Here is a 16100-nt window from a genome sequence, read left to right on the forward strand (position 1 = left end):
CAAAATTAATTCACCAATGGCTCAGCGGTAGGTCTGCAGACTTAAATGCTGAAAACAGGGTTTCGATACTGCGGGTGGGCACCGCACTTATAGCCCATTGTGTTGCTTTGGGCTTACATATATACATACGAAATCGATTTTAATTATCGTTTGTTTAGGAGTATGGCTTAAAAGAACTCTTCAGTTTTAAATACAAACACTATTTACTGAACACCTCACTAGTGGTGTAGGAGCTAATGGGCCTGAGATGCAATCAGAGAACAGCCACTAGAAGCCTCTGCAATCGAAAACAAAATACTGTAACTTTAAAACTTACAATACAAATCAGCATTATCAAAATGACTGGGGTATCGTGCCCACCTTCAGGTTCTACCGTGCCTTCCTCCATTCCCAGGAATAACTCCAACTTAGGATATTGAAGTTTCTTGCTGTTAAGCAAAGAAAATCATATCTTAATCAGAAGATGAATACACTACTACACACTACATCTTCAACTGTGAAAATATAAGTAAAAAACATAAAAAGAAATTCCATTGTTGGATACGAAGTGGATCGAGGAGAAGAAGATGTATTCGCCTGATGCATATTTATTTTTATTAGATTCAGAATATAAACTGCAATTCCATAATTTCATCTGGCCCGGCATGGCCAGGTGGGTTAAAGCGTTCGACTTATAATCTGAGGGTCACGGGTTCGAATCTCCAATGCACCAAACATGTTCTCCCTTTCAGCCGTGGGGGCGTTATAATGTGACGGCCACTCCCACTATTCGTTGATAAAAGAGTAGCCCAAGGGTTGGCGGTGGGTGGTGATGACTAGTTGCCTTCCCTCTAGTCTTACACTGCTAAATTAGAGACGGCTAGCGCAGATAGCCCTCGTATAGCTGTGGGCGAAATTCAAAACAAACAATTTCATCTTACTTTTTAAATCTAATTATTTATCTTTTACATTATTCTCAAATAAACAAGATATATAAAGATACGATGCTACTTGCTATTACCTAAATTTTACTGTAAAGACAACCTTTATTTGACTCATTTTTTAGGACTCATCTTAATAACTCAATTAAAGGTTTGATCTCTCTGCAGAGACAGGTTGTATGGTTAGCACAAAGAGTCGTTTGTTTTTTTTCGGTTGTACTTTTAAAAAGTTACTACAGCCTTAAAAACAACCATTTACATTAGGTGTCTTCTCTCTCTCTGGTTGTTTGGGCATTTATATATATATATATTTATATATACCCAGGAGGGTAAGGTGCACTTGACCTCTTCCTCCTTCCTTATCTTTGTTTATCTAAACTGTTTAATGTATCAGTAAATGTTACATGATGGCCAGAGTAACAAGCTCTTACTCAGGCCCCGATCAAGGCAATATTTATGTATCATTCGCCAGTACATTTAGTGTGAATACACTATTTCTCTTTACAGTTTCGTAATAACTAGCACTTTCATTAGAGTGGATTGGCTAAAAACATTTACATAAACTACTCAATATTTATTAGCAAGTTCTTCACTAATATCTAGTTCATAGATGGCCTGTTTTTATTTTATTTCTCTAATTATCTATTTACTTTTAATTAAATTGTTTATTTATTTATTCTTATTGACCTAATGTATAAGTTAATCGGGGAAAGGTGTTTAGGACCATCTTCATCATACAAGCAGCACGTGTCGAGTTCGCATAATAATTCTCCAATAATTTTTCTCCAATTTTTATCAAAATAGTTTATTGTACTATGTAGAAGTCTAGCTGCTATTATTGGTATGTTTGAATATTTATGTATAAACTTTAATGAGATACATCTAGGTACTTTACATGTCGTCGTGAGTAATGTATTTTGTATTGTCTGTAATTTGGTTCAATTGTTTTTTACTTACATTAATCCATGCTGCAGTTGAATAGTCTATTACAAGTGTTGTGTATGTTTTGTATATTTTTAGGATACTGTTAGGTGTTGCTCCACTGTTTTTGCCCGTTAGACTCCTAGCATAGTTTGTTCTTCGCCAGATTTTAGTTTTTACATTATTTAAATGGGTTGGCCATGTTAGTTTTGAATTACAAGTTAATCCTAAAAATTTTGCTGGTGTAGCAGTGTGGAGAAGTGTTCCATTCATGTCAGTCTGTCGTTGTACATTTTGGCGTTTTGTTAACTTTGTAAATATCACTAGTTGAGTTTTTGCTGTGTTTATCTTGATTCTATAGTTTTGGCAGTATTCACATATTCTGTTTAATTGTGGTTGCATATTTGTGGCCTCTATTGCTGGTGTTGGGGCACTTTTCCAGAATGCTACATCATCGGCAAACTGTGAAGAAAATCCATGATTAGTATCCTTTAGTGACATATTATTTACATACATGGTGAAAAGTATGAGCCTGACCACTCCTCCTTGAGGGACGCCATATTCTGGAGTAAAGAACTCCGAGAATGTTCCTTCTACGTTCAGTTTTCCTTTTATGTTTTCCAGAAAGTTCGAGAGCCAGCAAATAATTCCACGCGAAAGTCCCATTTCGTTTATGCGGAACCGAGACCATTGTACCATACAGTGTCGAATGCCTTCTCGATGTCGAGGAAGCAAGCAACAGCGCATTCTCGATCCGGAGATAAGAAGTTGACCGCCCTAACCACCTGACCATGCCGAACCCTTGGATAAGTTCCAATCACATAAGTTGGTAATTTCTATTTCATTCTCTGTGAATATCAATTACACGGCACATTTAGACCGGGCAGTCTCAACGGGCTTCTATGCATTTCATTTTGCATAGAATATTAATAATTCACCAAGACATATTTTACCTACTACGAACTACCTAATTGGTGTATTTTTTATTTATCTATTTTTTGACAAAAATGTCTGTGATTGATTACTTAAAACTGTAAGAATGTGATAAACGTCTTTATTGTTTTTGTGTCAACGATTTTATGCTTCAGTTGTAGTTTGTACCATTTTCTTCCTTTCTGTTTTATCATACACAATCAGTTATTTAGGTATCATACAATATAATGAGATCACTAAATCCTAAAAAAATGTAACATTTATTTATTATACATTTCTATTGTACATATAAGTCCATTCTGGAACTGTTAATCTTTAGTATATATCAAAAATTAACAATAGCAAACTTGATACTATAATGAAATCCACACCCTGTAGACGATTATTATTTATTTAATTACAACTTATTATATTTACGACTTTGCAACGTCGAACATTATTCACTTTGAAAAACAGATATTTACACATCATATTGCTGTACATTGCATTAGTACTTTAGAAACTGAAAATATGAAGTGTACACATCAGTACTATTATCAATGATAGCCTCCACCATAGCCTCCACCCCTCCATAACCTCCTGTGTGCCTACTAGACCCAATAATGGCAAAAATGGGTACATCAACCCCATAGCCTCCTCCATAACCGCCTCCATAGCCTCCTCCATAACCGCCTCCATAACCGCCTCCATAGCCACCACCGAGACCTCCGCCATAACCTCCATGGGTTCTTACGGAAACATGAGTTGGATAGTGACACAAAATTCCATATAACCCGCCATAGCCATATCCTCCTCCACCATAACCACCTCCGTATCCTCCTCCACCATAACCACTTCCGTATCCTCCTCCACCATAACCGCCTCCGTATCCTCCACCATAACCTCCGCCTAACACGAGACTTGCCGCAGCTAAGAGAAGGAGAAGTGTGACGCCAGTTTTCTGTAAAAGTAGAATGATATCATTATTCTGTTACCATTTCTAACATTTGGTTCACGGAATTAAACTGCAAACAAATCTTTTTACTCCCATATACCATTTATAAATAAATATATGTGGTGGTAGAAAGAAACTCCAAGTGTTTTCTAAGTGTTATTCACTGAATGCAACAAGACTGTCAAATCGAGTAAGAAAAAAATACAAGTTTAAGGTTTTGCGTAATACAACGCTGAGACTGACAGGGAACTGAAACGTCCAGTTCTTCCTGCAGTTAAGAAGTAGAAGATTCTAATAACGAAGCTCTTAAGTCGACTTTATTTGATTAAGAATAAATCTTCGTTATCCTTCTTTAAAAAATAAGCTTCTTAAATATTTATTTTACAAAACGTTATTTTGAAGTTGAGCACAAAGCTACATAATAGGCTATCTGTGTTTTACCCATTACGAGTATCGAAACCCAGATTCTACTATTGTAAGTCCACAGACATACCAATGTGCTACTAGAGGGTATTTTACGAAACATTAACATTTTTAACGTTAAGAACGAGATAAGAACAGATACATAAGATATTACTAGGATCAGTCACAGTCCTTATTATTTAGTTTGCTTCAGAAAAGTAATAAAATAGCTGATACATAAGATGCTTTTAGGATCATTACAAGTCTTTATTATTTAGTGTGCTTCAAAAAAGTAATAAAATAGCTGATACATAAGATGCTTTTAGGATCATTACAAGTCTTTATTATTTAGTTTGCTTCAGAAAAGTAATGAAATAGCTGATACATAAGATGCTTCTAGAAGCAGTACCGGTCTTTATTATTTAGTTTGCTTCAGAAAAGTAATGAAATAGCTGATACAAAAGATGCTTATTGGAGCTCACATGACAGAGAGACTACATTCATGTATCAAATATTACGTTTTTGTACCATATATGATCATCAAAGTTAGGTTATCAAATAGGTTATTAACAAACAGAACGACTGATACCCGATCGTTAGAGCCTTAAGCAAGTATTTAAACTATGTTGTACTGAATACTTCATATAAAAATTACACTTATATTTTAAAACGATAATGTTTGACAATTAACAGAATGTTTATCAACCGAGCAATCTGAACTCAGTAAAATGTTGTTGTTTTTTGTTTTTTCAATTTCGCGCAAAGTTACTCAAGGGCTATCTGCACTAGCAGTCCCTAATTTAGCAGTGTAAGACTAGAGAGAAGGCAGCTAGTCATCGCCACCCACCGCCAACTCTTGGGCTACTCTTTTACCAACGAATAGTGGTATTGACTGTCACATTATAATGCCCCCATTGGTGAAAGAGCAAGCATGTTTGGTGCGACGGGGATCGGAACCCGAGACACTCAGATTACGAGTCGAACGCCTTAACCCACCTAACCATGCTGAGCCTCAGTAAAATGAATCATTGCTCTGTCTTATTCTACAATTCGAAATAAACAATGAATTATTATATTTCAGTCCGTGAAAACAGCGTTTTTACAACTGATTTAGATATACTTTTCATTCTGTTCTTAAAAGTGGCTTATTACAAATATTTTTTCAGCACTATTCTTACATAGAAATAATTCCTCTAAAACGTTTTATTTCAAACCATGCTTAATTTTCAGGGCAGAAGGTTAAAAGTACAGCAAATGCTTACCTGTGAGTTCATCTTGGAAAGTTAGATCTCAGAGGCTCTTGTCTGTATCAGAGGAGGCTTTTTGAATCGCTGTTGATGATTCGATTGTCCAGCTAGCCGACAATCTCGTCTTTTATACGAATCGAGAGATCATCCAAACAGTAGAACATTCTTCTGTAGCCCTCGAATTTCAGGCTTCATAGAAACGTAACGACTTTAAATTATTTTAAAAAACAACCACACAAAGTTTATTTATGTCTAAGAAAATGTCTTTAACCTTTTTGAAATATGGACTAAAGCTAGTACATCGCCTGTTTTTTTTTTCTTGTGAATATTATATATAATTTTCAATATCTATCCCATCTATGCCATGCGTTAAGCTTTTAGTAATCGTGTTAACATATTATCTCTAATATGTTCTATTTGTGTTTCATCGGAATGTCAAACAGTACTTCTTGCTCTCTTCAAATCAAAATGAAAGATTTTTTTTTCTAATGAGGAAATCAGGACAATAAAAAAACTTTATAGCCACACATCACTGGCCTATATATTTTAGGTAATTGGCTACAATTTCACGCGCACATTCTTTCTTGTTTTTTTTTTTCTTTCCTGAAAATAATTTTTAGCTATACGCGTTTTCATCCGCGGGTGAATGACTCACCGGTTCTTTGTACCAGCGTGATCAACAGCGTCATTTCAATATTTAGACTTTCTTCGTGCAAGGTTGGCTGTACGCTTTCTCGAAGGACCATTTCTGAACTTTTCGAAAATAGTCTCATTTCAAGAGCCAAGATTGCCGTGTGATGAACCGATTAAAACACAATTAAGGTAATATAATACATTTTTCAATGAAAGCAGAAACACACAAAGAATAGTTTCGTATTTAGATAACAAATCTAATTAATTTTAGAAAATTAAATGTCACGAATCAAGATGTTAAAATATGTTGTTAACCTTCAGTATAAAAAGCTATTTTCTTCTTTATTAACTGCGAAATATACTATTAGTTATATCGACACAGTAGTGGCACCGGCTACTGACGCTAGTGCACAGCCAGATAGGGGTGATAGAACAACTGACGCTCCACGACAGGCATTGGAGGCCGCCTTCGCGAAAAAAGATGTAGCTACCCACGGTGTGGTACAGGACGAGTCTTCTCGCCGATCAACTGTCTTTGGAAGTGCGAGGGAACGTAGTAGTAGTCACTCCCCTGCTGGAAGCCGACATTTGGTCAGCCACTTCCCGCCTTAACAGGTTCAAGATGAGTCTACTACCAGTGCTGTAGAGTAACCTGTTTCTTGCCGATGTAAATATGCTGGTGTCTTGGCGATGGATACCGCTGAAAAAATGAAAAACGGTGGAGGACGGAAGCGTTTGCCGGACATAACGGTTCTGCGTCTATATAAGGCTAAGCCTTCGACTGTGACTCAGCAGTAGTTGTCTTTGCACATATTTTCCTATCATGTTTGGTGTCAGTATGTTCTTATGGACATTATTTGTTTAAGTTACTTGGTGCATTTGCTACTAGATGATAATGTCATTTGTCATGTCACCACTGTGTGTGCATTACATTTATTTGTTTTTCATAACGTGTTTTTCTGTTGGTGCTAGCATGCTACAATCGCTTAGGGTGGGGGTATTGAATTGTAATGGCCTGCATAATGTCAGCAAATTGTCTTATTTTTTGGAATACTTTGTTTTTATTTTGATGTTGTGTGCTTGCAGGTAACGTTTTTCATTAATGATTTTATTGAAATTGTTATGAAATATTGGCAAGGTACTATTTTTGTGAATTATTCCAATAATGGTCGACAAGGGGTGGCTATTTTGTTACAGCAATATTTGAGTGACTATGTTATTATTGATTCCTCTGACGAGATGGGTCGGGTGTTAACAATTAAATTAACGTTTGAAATTCAAATTGTCTACAATTTATGCACCTAGTGACATGAACGACGGAAATTTTTCATTCTCTCGACTTTGCATCAGATGATTGCTCACGATTATTGGTCGAAGGGGATTTTAATTGTGTTCTAGATGAATCGCGTGATAAATTTCCTGTTCGTTTATCACGTGACGCTAGCCGCCTCGCTTTTGATCAGTTCTTAACAAAGTTTAGTTTATTGGATGCACATTTTCTATCAACGCCAACTACCCCTGGTTTCACGTGAAAGCGTTTTGTTAATAGTGAGTTGAACACATCGCGTGTTGACAAGGCCTTGATTTCAGCCAGCCTGCAGGTAGCTATCAGCCATTTCAATACTATGTGGTTTCCTGGTACTGATCATGCTTTATTAAGCTTCCAACATAATTTATCTCCCGTCGTTAAAGGTCCCGGTTTCTGGCACTTTAATAATCTGTTATTGAAGAATGTAGAATACGTTCATGCAATCTCACTCTTGATAGAACGAAGTCGTAGTTGGCTGGTGTATAATAGTGAAAAAAATCCTGGTTTGACACCTTAAAAAGTGCTATCCGTTACCTTACCAGGCGATATTCGCTTCGTAGGTCGTGTCCCTTCAGGTTTCGCAAACGTAAGTTACAGCATTCCATTGAGCTACAACAAGTTAAGGAGTTATCCCAGTAGGTCTAGGGAAAAGTAATATGAAGTTAAGGAGTTATCCTAGTAGGTCTAGGGAAAAGTTATATAAAGTTAAGGTGTTATCCTAGTAGGTCTAGTGAAAAGTTGTATGAAGTTAAGGTGTTATCCTAGTAGGTCTAGGGAAAAGTTATATGAAGTTAAGGTGTTATCCTAGTAGGTCTAGGGAAAAGTTATATGAAGTTAAGGAGTTATCCTAGTAGGTCTAGGGAAAAGTTATATGAATTTGAAGCAGAATTAGAGAGTGTGGATCATGAAGCGATTGAATTCACTCTCATATCCGTTGGTTTGAGGAAGACAAAAGGTCTACGTCTTATTTTTTGCTTATGGGAAAAGTCCGTCAAGTTCGTACAGAGTTTCAATCCATGTTCACAGACGGGGGAAGGAAGTGACCGATGTAGATGGTATAGCTGCAGTTTTTTATAACTGTTATTCAAATTTGTACACCAAGGATATAGTTAAGCAGGACGATAACGATTTGGTACTCCAATTTATAGAGAAGACCCTTACAGATGAGCGAGCTCGTACGTGTGATGCACTTATCACAGCTTCACAATTGTTATCAGCACCAGCTAGTTTACCAACGGCAAATCTCTGGCTCTTGATGGTTTTACTTCTGAATTTTACAAGTACTTTATACCATTATTTGTTGATGATGTTGTGGCTGCCTTGTCCGGCTTCTATCACTTTAAATAATTGCTCTATTCTATACGCAATGGCGTGATTGTCCCTGTTCCGAAAGGCGAAAATAGAAGGTTGACAGCTAATAGTCGGCCACTGCCGTTGCTATGTACCGACTACAAACTCTTGGCTGAAGTTCTGGCTCGACGCCTTTCAGCAGTGATATCTAGTTTAACATCAGTTGATCAATCATGTCGTATACCTGGTCGGGATGTCATTGATACTTCTGGCTCGACGCCTTTCAGCAGTGATATCTAGTTTAACGTCAGTTGATCAATCATGTCGTATACCTGGTCGGGATGTTATTGATACTTTATTAACTTAAGTTTTGTTACTTCAGTCTTTAGAACGTGCAGGAAGCTCGATCAGATGAAAACCTTTGATCGGGTAGATTATGAATATTTATTTCAACTTCTTGTTCGTTTAGGTTTTGGCTTGAATTATGTTTCTTAGAATAAAATATGTTATACTGCTATTTCTAGCTCTGTTAAGTTTAATAGCTTTTTCACAAATGGATTCTCCATAACTTGGGCTATCAGACAAGACTGTCCGATGTCTGCTCTGCTTTTTGTTCTCAGTGTAAAACCATTGAGAAATATGATGGTTCGTAATAATCAGATTATTGGTATTGGGGGTGATGAATTTTTTCACACACCATCCTGTATTTATCAACATGCAGACTTTACGTGATACGGATTCTTTGCCGCACGTGTTGGAAGTTTGCAGTACTTTTGGTAGAGCTTCGGGATGGGGGGGGTAGAGTCAATTGGACCGGAAGTCAGGGTCTATGGGTTGGAAGTTTGGCCTCTTCTGATGAGTATGTCCTAGGGAAGTTGAAAATCCCAGGATTCGATTCTCATTTTGGGTATTGTTTTTCATTCTACAGTCGATGTCATACTGCAAGTTACGTGGCAGGGAGTTTTGCACAAAGTATCTAGTATCCTGGTGTCTTGGCGTTATCGTTTCTTGTCGCTTAAAGGTAAATCTCTCAAAGTGACTGCCTTGGTCACATCTGTCATGTGGTAACCATTGCAACTTCTCCCGTTGCAAAAGCAGTTGGATCTTAATCAAGAATTTTGCTAGTGGGGGTATCAATTTGGTGGACGTCAATGTTCGTAAACTGGCTTTTCGATTGAAGTTGCTGCAGAGGTGCTTGGATGGATTATGTCCATCCACTTTACGGCAACTTCTTGGTTTTCTTTCTTGTTATGGTGAACTGGCATTGGGATTTCAGGTTCTTCAATGCCAGATTTTGCCAAAGTATGTAAAGGCTTTACCAATGTTCATCCAAGAAATGTTTCGTGCATGGAAAGTCCTATTTAGGGATAAAGGGCTTGCCCCTGTTTCTCTTTCACTGTATATTTTCGACAAACCACCTTTTCTCAATCCTGCTATTGTTGATGCTCGGAACCGAATATTTTATTTTCTTGAGTTTATTAAGGCAGGATTGGTTCAGGTGAGACACTTGTTGTTTGTACGAGGTGCTCCCAGGATTTATCCCTGTGAAGGCAGTAGTTGAAATGTGTACAGATGTCGATACGTATTTCTATATAAATACAATTGTTTTCCATTTCATTCAACTGAAGGATACATTGCTTCAAGAATGGCTGATGCTCACGTCTACGCAGCCATCTCCAGTGTCCTCGAAAGAGCACCTTTTTGACTTGTATTTTACAGACTCTACTGATTAACTGGTTTCAAAGGATTAACACTAAAGAAGTTGGTTTGTTATTTAAATTGTTCACTCACTAATCATGTCCATCCTTTGTACGGATATCGTTCCTTCAGAAGATTGGAAATTTATTTGCAAAACTACATTTTCATCATTTGTGGTGTTGAGTTTTGTACATTGGATTATTTGTTGTGGACAGGCACCTGACAGGGTTGTGTACCTTTTGTCCTCACGTACGTGAAACCAGAGACCGTTTGTTTTTCATTTGCTATCATGTACAGACTTTGTCATACGTTTATGCCTTATTACGATTTTATTTCGGTTGTGCTATAATCAACTGGGTTTGGAGGAGATGTCAGTTAGTGGGATCTCATCTCTCGTACCTAGTTGTTGTTTGAATATATTTCGTTTCTTAACTAGTTTAGCAAGACATACTATACAATAAGGGAGATCCGTACACTTAGCACGAAATCGCACGCTTCATTTGGTTTCGTTGTATAAAGCACATCTCCTTAAACGTATTCACTTATATTATCATAGAGGTTTGTTACATGATACACAAAGTGTATGCATATAAAGGTACGTTGGTAACCAATGGAGAAAATGGTTATCTGCAACGTGGGTTTTAAAGTAACTTTTGTTAACATTCTTTTAATCTACGTTTCTATATTTCACTCAAGTGATAGGTGAAGGTTCCACTGTATTTCCATGTTTTGCTAACGTAGGTAGTATATCTTGTACAAGATAATTACCCCTCAGAATTAGTTCTTTTATATTTCTTTACAAATTATATCTTTTTAGTTGTATGTCTTCAGCAAGATGGTATCTTGCACTGAATGTATTTTAACGCAATTACACTAGTTTGTGATTACTTGATGTAAAATTGTCTATACTCCATTTTTGAGATGGGATTAATAAAGAAAAAAAATCCAGAGATAGAGTCACCGTTCGGAAGAGGTTATGTTTTCCTAAAATCATTCATTTAAGAAAAATTACTATTAAGTGATTATTTCTGAAGAGAAAACAGATGTTGTTGATACCGGTTGATGGTTTACTTTGAATTAGTATTTTTCGAAAAGAATAGTGGAGTTCCGAGTCTTAGATTAAAATACATGCATAGATAAAAGTTTTTTTGTTTGAAAATTTCGCACAAAGCTACTCGAGGGCTATCTGCGCTAGCCGTCCCTAATTTAGCAGTGTAAGACTAGAGGGAAGGCAGCTAGTCATCACCACCCACCGCCAACTCTTGGGCTATTCTTTACCAACGAATAGTGGAATTGACCGTCACTTTATACACCCCCACGGCTGCGAGGGCGAGCATGTTTAGCGCGACGCGGGCCCGAACCCACGACCCTCGAATTACGAGTCGCACGCCTTACGCTCTAGGCCATACCGGGCCACATAGATAAAAGGAAGTTTTGAATTCCATTTTTCGTACTATTTACACATATAATATAAAATACATATACTTTTAACATACTTACTCACAGGCTATTTGGAACAATTTTTTACCCACGACATGAGAACCAGAAAGGGTATTAATTTAAAGTGGCATTAAGTATATTCTCTTTTGACGTCAGGTGTTATAAATATTCGTGTAAAAATATGACCCGTTACCAATGTGCTATATTAAAAACTTAATGAGAAGAAAAAGAAATGACTGTAAATATACAGTACTGTTGAAAGTCATGTGAAAGAATTCTTGAAAAATGACATGACGTTTATGTTTAAATTTCATTCGAACCGAGCAATCGAGGATGAGTAAAAGTTTATTGGTCTTTAATTTACAGAAAACAAGATAAAAAAGTAGAATTTGTGTTTTTTACAATAATATTGCCTTCTGCTACTGAAGAGAAATAACGTATAATTGATATAGATATGTATATTTATTTGCTGGTTATGATACCCTTAAAAAGTACGATATCATCTTGATCGAAAGTTAATAATTAATAGGTGAAAATATAATGGTTGTAGGGAAAGAAATAAAAAGAAATGTTTATTACCAGACCCGGATATCTCAGTCGGTAGAGCGTTAGGCTTTTAACCAAACGGTCCAGGGTTCGAGTCCCTGTTCGGGCGATGTTATGTTTTCTTGGAATTATTCATTTAAGAATAATTACGATTAAGTGTTCATTTCTGAAGAGAAGACAGATGTTGTTGAAACCGGTTGACAGTTTTCTTTGAGATAGGATTATTCCAAAAGAATAAGGTAGTTCCGACTCTTAGATGAGTCGTTGTTGGAGTAAAGTTTTGAATTCGATTTTAAGTACTATTTACACTTATAATCTAAAACACATATACCATTAACATACTTTCTCTAAGATTATTTTGAACTGTTTTTCCACCTAATGAGAACCAGAACAGGTATTAATTTAAAGTGGGATGCAAAAAGAAGTAAACTAAAAGACGATAGGATTTGAGTGTGAAGCGACAAAAACTTTTAAAAATTTCGTTCAATTATTCTCGTGCAAAATCACTAACGATTCACATAATATCAAAGCGGCAATCTAACACAATCATAAACAAATATAGCGTCAAATATTTTTACAAAGTATTGCCATTTTTTTTTTTTGCATTTTATACGAGTTAACGCTGTACTATCACAAATGTGATTTGAAATATTGGATACGACCTTTTGACGTCAGGTGTTATAAATATTCGTGTAAAAATATGACCCGTTACCAATGTGCTATATTAAAAACTTAATGACAAGAAAAAGAAATGACTGTAAATATACAGTACTGTTGAAAGTCATGTGAAAGAATTCTTGAAAAATGACATGACGTTTATGTTTAAATTTCACTCGAACCGAGCAATCGAGGATGAGTAAAAGTTTATTGGTCTTTAATTTACAGAAAGCAAGATAAAAAAGTAAAGGGGTGTTTTTTACTATAATATTGCCTTCTTTTACTGAAGATAAATAACGTATAATTGATATAGATATGTATATTTATTTGCTGGTTATGATACCCTTAAAAAGTACGATATCTTCTTGATCGAAAGTTAATAATTAATAGGTGAAAATATAATGGTTGTAGGGAAAGAAATAAAAAGAAATGTTTATTACCAGACCCGGATAACTCAGTCGGTAGAGCGTTAGGCTTTTAACCTAACGGTCCAGGGTTCGAGTCCCTGTTCGGGCGATGTTATGTTTTCTTGAACTTATTCATTTAAGAATAATTACGATCAAGTGTTCATTTCTGAAGAGAAGACAGATGTTGTTGAAACCGGTTGACAGTGTTCTTTGAGATAGGATTATTCCAAAAGAATAAAGTAGTTCCGACTCTTAGATGAGTCGTTGTTGGAATAAAGTTTTGAATTCGATTTATCGTACTATTTACACTTATAATCTAAAACACATATACCATTAACATACTTTCTCTAAGATTATTTTGAACTGTTTTTCCACCTAATGAGAACCAGAACAGGTATTAATTTGAAGTGGAATGCAAAAAGAAGTAAACTAAAAGACCATAGGGTATGAGTGTGAAGCGACAAAAACTTTTAAAAATTTCGTTCAATTATTCTCGTGCAAAATCACTAACGATTCACATAATATCAAAGCGGCAATCTAACACAATCATAAAAAATATAGCGTCAAATATTTTTACAAAGTATTGCCATTTTTTTTTTTTGCATTTTATACGAGTTAACGCTGTACTATCACAAATGTGATTTGAAATATTGGATACGACCTTTTGACGTCAGGTGTTATAAATATTCGTGTAAAAATATGACCCGTTACCAATGTGCTATATTAAAACTTAATGACAAGAAAAAGAAATGACTGTAAATATACAGTACTGTTGAAAGTCATGTGAAAGAATTCTTGAAAAATGACATGACGTTTATGTTTAACTTTCACGCGAACCTAGCAATCGAGGATGAGTAAAAGTTTATTGGTCTTTAATTTACAGTAAGCAAGATGAAAAAGTAGAAAAGGTGTTTTTTACTATAATATTGCCTTCTTTTACTGAAGATAAATAACGTATAATTGATATAGATATGTATATTTATTTGCTGGTTATGATACCCTTAAAAAGTACGATATCTTCTTGATCGAAAGTTAATAATTAATAGGTGAAAATATAATGGTTGTAGGGAAAGAAATAAAAAGAAATGTTAATTAGAAGGCCCGGATAGCTCAGTCGGTAGAGCGTTAGGCTTTTAACCTAACGGTCCAGGGTTCGAGTCCCTGTTCGGGCGAGGTTATGTTTTCTTGAACTTATTCATTTAAGAATAATTACGATCAAGTGTTCATTTCTGAAGAGAAGACAGATGTTGTTGAAACCGGTTGACAGTTTTCTTTGAGATAGGATTATTCCAAAAGAATAAGGTAGTTCCGATTCTTAGATGAGTCGTTGTTGGAGTAAAGTTTTGAATTCGATTTATCGTACTATTTACACTTATAATCTAAAACACATATACCATTAACATACTTTCTCTAAGATTATTTTGAACTGTTTTTCCACCTAATGAGAACCAGAAAAGGTATTAATTTGAAGTGGGATGCAAAAAGAAGTAAACTAAAAGACGATAGGATTTGAGTGTGAAGCGAGAAAAACTTTTAAAAATTTCGTTCAATTATTCTCGTGCAAAATCACTAACGATTCACATAATATCAAAGCGGCAATCTAACACAATCATAAAAAATATAGCGTCAAATATTTTTACAAAGTATTGCCATTTTTTTTTTGCATTTTATACGAGTTAACGCTGTACTATCACAAATGTGATTTGAAATATTGGATACGACGAGTAAGTGTATTCTCGTTTGAAGTAATGTGATATAAATATTCGTGTAAAATATGACCCGTTACCAATGTGCTATATTAAAAACTTAATGACAAGAAAAAGAAATGACTGTAAATATACAGTACTGTTGAAAGGCATGTGAAAGAATTCTTGAAAAATGATATGACGATTATGTTTAACTTTCACGCGAACCGAGCAATCGAGGATGAGTAAAAGTTTATTGGTCTTTAATTTACAGTAAGCAAGATAAAAAAGTAGAAGGGGTGTTTTTTACTATAATATTGCCTTCTTTTACTGAAGATAAAAAACGTATAATTGATATAGATATGTATATTTATTTGCTGGTTATCATACCCTTAAAAAGTACGTTATCTTCTTGATCGAAAGTTAATAATTAATAGGTGAAAATATAATGGTTGTAGGAAAGAAATAAAAAGAAATGTTAATTATCAGGCCCGGATAGCTCAGTCGGTAGAGCGTTAGGCTTTTAACCTAACGGTCCAGGGTTCGAGTCCCTGTTCGGGCGAGGTTATGTTTTCTTGGAATTATTCATTTAAGAATACTTACGATCAAGTGTTCATTTCTGAAGAGAAGACAGATGTTGTTGAAACCGGTTGACAGTTTTCTTTGAGATAGGATTATTCCAAAAGAATAAGGTAGTTCCGACTCTTAGATGAGTCGTTGTTGGAGTAAAGTTTTGAATTCGATTTTAAGTACTATTTACACTTATAATCTAAAAGACATATACCATAAACATACTTTCTCTCAGATTATTTTGAACTGTTTTTCCACCTAATGAGAACCAGAACAGGTATTAATTTGAAGTGGAATGCAAAAAGAAGTAAACTAAAAGACCATAGGGTATGAGTGTGAAGCGACAAAAACTTTTAAAAATTTCGTTCAATTATTCTCGTGCAAAATCACTAACGATTCACATAATATCAAAGCGGCAATCTCACACAATCATAAACAAATATAGCGTCAAATATTTTTACAAAGTATTGCCATTTTTTTTTTGCATTTTATACGAGTTAACGCTGTA

The 16100-nt window shown here is 35.4% G+C and overlaps 4 non-coding genes across 4 annotated transcripts; all 4 read left to right on the plus strand.

The window, feature by feature from the left end:
* The first annotated feature begins 12309 nt into the window (after window positions 1–12309).
* TRNAK-UUU (transfer RNA lysine (anticodon UUU)) lies at window positions 12310–12382 on the plus strand. The gene has a single exon. It is a non-coding gene; the product is annotated as a tRNA-Lys (tRNA).
* Window positions 12383–13373: 991 nt separating this feature from the next.
* On the plus strand, window positions 13374–13446 carry TRNAK-UUU (transfer RNA lysine (anticodon UUU)). Its single transcript has one exon. It is a non-coding gene; the product is annotated as a tRNA-Lys (tRNA).
* A 990-nt stretch (window positions 13447–14436) lies between these two features.
* TRNAK-UUU (transfer RNA lysine (anticodon UUU)) lies at window positions 14437–14509 on the plus strand. Its single transcript has one exon. It is a non-coding gene; the product is annotated as a tRNA-Lys (tRNA).
* Window positions 14510–15511: 1002 nt separating this feature from the next.
* On the plus strand, window positions 15512–15584 carry TRNAK-UUU (transfer RNA lysine (anticodon UUU)). The gene has a single exon. It is a non-coding gene; the product is annotated as a tRNA-Lys (tRNA).
* The last annotated feature ends 516 nt before the right edge of the window (window positions 15585–16100 follow it).

The sequence above is a fragment of the Tachypleus tridentatus genome, chromosome 13, assembly GCF_004210375.1.
Source record: "Tachypleus tridentatus isolate NWPU-2018 chromosome 13, ASM421037v1, whole genome shotgun sequence".
NCBI classification, from domain to species: domain Eukaryota; kingdom Metazoa; phylum Arthropoda; class Merostomata; order Xiphosura; family Limulidae; genus Tachypleus; species Tachypleus tridentatus.